Raw genomic sequence first — 3,705 nt, 5'->3', positions numbered from 1 at the left:
AGATCACAGGTTTTCTGTTTCAGACACCTAGTATCAGTCAACTGGCTTCCTGGTGAAGCCGAACTCTTTCTCTTTTGGGGAGCCCCCCAGTCACCAATGCATTTCTGCTGCAGATTCTGACAACTCTAAGAGTTGTTCAAGGAACACACTTATGCCATGGATATGGAATAATAGCTCAAGAACTAGGGATTGGCTTCTTTTCTTTTCAATTTATTTACATGAGAGACACAAAGAGAAAGCTCACATCCTTTCTGCCTGGGTCACTTCCTAAATGCCCACAATAGCCAGGACTGAGCCAGGCCAAAGCAAGAAGAAGCTGGGAACTCAATCCAGGTCTCTCCCATGGGTGGCAGGAATTCAATTCCTTGATCATCACCAGCTGCCTCCCAGATACACATTAGCAAGAAATTTGATCAGAAGGGGAACAGGCAGGAGTCAAACTCAGCACTCTGATATGGGATGCAAGCATCTTAAGTGCTAGGCTAAACGCCTGTCCTATTTGCCTTATTTTCTAAACAATGATTTTGAGTGTCCTTAATTAACTTTTCAGATTCTTTACAGGAGTTATTCATGGAGACTTGCAATCCTAACCTGATAACTTCTGAGACAGAAGATCTCAATTCTCTCTGGATTCCACCTCAGCTACAGATCCTGGAAAATCCCCAAAACTATCTAAAATCAAGAACATGTCTAAGACTGATCAAAATGACAAACTGAGGAGGATGGATTAATTTTAATTTCCTTGGACTTCCAAATCACTAGAACAAGAAAAAATGATTTTAGACTTGAGTTCTTCTGGAATTTATGAAGTGTTCAGATTTTAATTTCCCCTAGACATTTTATAGGAGATTGATATCCAATTTGGGCACCTAATTATAATGTTGAGATTTTGATTTTGAAGTATCGTAATGCTGTCATTTAATCTCATGGCAGAACCTGAGCAATGTCCCATAATTAGGTGTGATGGAACGCAGAGCAGAGGTGAATAGTTGGCCTTGGAACTGAGTTGCCGTACAGTTAATTCAACTGAGGGACTTGTCAACAAATTACTTTGCCTTCTCAGCAAATTACTCACTGCCTCCTTGTGGTTCCAGGATGAGAGCCAAGGCAGCAATCAAAGCAGGGAGGTGGAAACCTAGTGATACAATAGCTGTTCTCTCCCCTGAGCAGAAGAGTCCTGCCTGCTCCAGTTAACCAAACGGTTAAGACTATCGAGAGAATAAAAGGATGGGTAACTAACAGAAAGGGAATGTGTCTTCCTCACTTTCCCTTTAAGTGAAGAGACAGGAGTTAGACTAATATACCTGGCCTTGTTCTACCTCTTTCCTCTTTTGGCCCGAATCCTACCCTAGAGCAGGCATCACCATCTGGGGGTGGGGACCGGAGCATCAGTATTTTTTAAGAGTTCTCCAGGTGTTTCTAATCCATACACAGGGCTAAGATCTAATTAACTGAACGACATCTAAGGGTACAGGCCAAGTCTTTGGGGAAAAACAAAAGCCTGTGAGTCTACCAGCAGTCAGTCAGTCAGGGGAAATGACTTTGAAGCCCTCCTGGCATACTTTCTAGCAGCCCTGAGTCTCAAACATATAGTGTGCAATCAGCCTTCTAATGGGGAAAAACCACATGGGCTTCATGTGGTGGTCCTAGGCTTGCCTCTTAGAGCTCCCCTACCGGGTCACTGCCACACAATCAATGGTAGAACTGTTCTTTACTGTAACTTGAGAGAGAAATAATCAGGAACAATCCAGCTACACCACAGCCTAATCACAAGGACTGATGTTTCTAGGGCTCTGTTAATCAAGTCTTCCTGTAGACGGACCCTTAAGGTCAGATGGATTCTAGAATGATTCTGCCTCCACAGTTGGAATCTTTTATAAACTAAAATTCTCCATTCAGTCTTCCTTCTCACCTAAGTGCAAAATCCCTCCTAATGGTAGCATCTGTTGTCTGCAGCAAACAGTTGATTACAGATGCTCTGAAAGGAATTTAAGTCCTTTCTCATGCTACTCAGGAGGTGAAAGTGTGATGCGAAGCAGTAACTCTTCTGATTAAAAAAAAGTCTTTTGCTAAACAGTGAATGCCAAAATAAGGTAAAAGATATATTGTTGCATAAAATATTAATATTTGTTAGATTTCTATCTCTTTCTTCAGTACTAAATACGGCCAATAACCATACATGCACTGTCTCTTATAGCTACAGAGCAGGTGTGCAGGTAACTGGTTACCAAGCAACGTATTGGCTGGGGATTAGAGCACACACTTGCATGGGCATAACTCTGAATAATGCAAACCTTGTTAAGTGATACATTTTTCATTATCCTAGCATCACATCAACTTCCATCCCACCTTCTTTCCTTCCTTTAATCTACAGAACATATTCCTATTAAGACCCTTGAAGAAATCCTACCATCAGATATTTCTTTTTTATTAAAAACAATGAAAAGAACAGATTCATTATATCTTATCCATCAAACGTATTATCTACCTAAACATCTGTTCAGTTTTTGTTGTCGTGTTTAGAAAGAATAATTATCCAACAGACCTTATAAGAAATGAATTCCGATGGAGCGAATGAACTTTACTAATGACTTGCGTTTATAGCTCCTCAAGGAAAAAGTTACCTATTCTCATAATCCTGTTTATTCTTTCAAAATGAAAAGGTCTGTGGCATTGTTTCAGTTCTTAGAGGGTTTTTTAAAACTAGCTCTCAAAAGCCTTCTGATCCTTAATAAATATGATCAAAATATATTTTATACTTGTAGCACTTCAGTCTCTGAATATAGAAAATACCTTTTCTTCTCCAGCTTTTATTCCTAATTTAAATATTATCCTTCACAAAAAACTCTAAGTAGCAAAAAATAAAAACTTCAAGTAGCAAGCAGAAAATTCCTTGTTTATAAGAACATTCTCCGGCACTTGTTAATTGTCATCTTCTTCCTTTTCTTAATTACAATTAAATGTATGTGTTGAGTAGAAGAAATTAGCAGCAAAGCAGAAAGAGAAAAAGAATGAATGGATTCAAACAGGGCTCTCATTCTCCTTTCCTGAGAAACAGTAAACAAGTAGAGAATCTGTTTATATTATCCTTAAATGGGAAGATACCTCAAAAAATGAAACTAAGAGAGAATGAGCATTTTCCACAAACTTTTTGAAGACCTGGAAATATTCCATAGAAACTCTCAATTTTTTAAAGCCTTCCTCACATTCATTTAATTAATCTGCCTACTCTAGAGAAGGTACTTCCATGTGCAAATGGCATATGAAATGATTTTGGTGCAAGGGAACAAAGTAAAAGTATATATCCATATTATTTCTATTGCAAAAATTGACAAGGATGTTTTTCTAAAACTTGAAAGAAGCCGATGGGGCTTTGTCTTGATTATGAGTATAAAGAAAAAAGCATGCTCCCCCAGGTTTTGGTGCTGAGATCTCAGTCACGAATGTGGAGACCACACTGCACACAGCCTTTGGAGTTCTCTCCAGGCTGTAGACCATTGCCTGCCTCAGAGAGGAGCTTTGGGGATTTCTGACATAATGGCTTCTTAAAGCTCAAACTGGCCATTTTACGGAATTTCCAGGAGCTTTGTGTAACTGTCTATTATTTATGATTCAGTATCTTCAGATTCTTCTACAGCACACTTAACTCAGGAAGATCACTAGCAAATGGCAAAGTTGGCAAGTTCAACTGTATTAGGGGAGAAG

Source organism: Oryctolagus cuniculus, chromosome 11 (assembly GCF_964237555.1).
Source record: "Oryctolagus cuniculus chromosome 11, mOryCun1.1, whole genome shotgun sequence".
NCBI lineage: Eukaryota > Metazoa > Chordata > Mammalia > Lagomorpha > Leporidae > Oryctolagus > Oryctolagus cuniculus.
The sequence above is the reverse complement of the archived record's forward strand: the minus strand, read 5'-3'. Positions refer to the sequence as shown.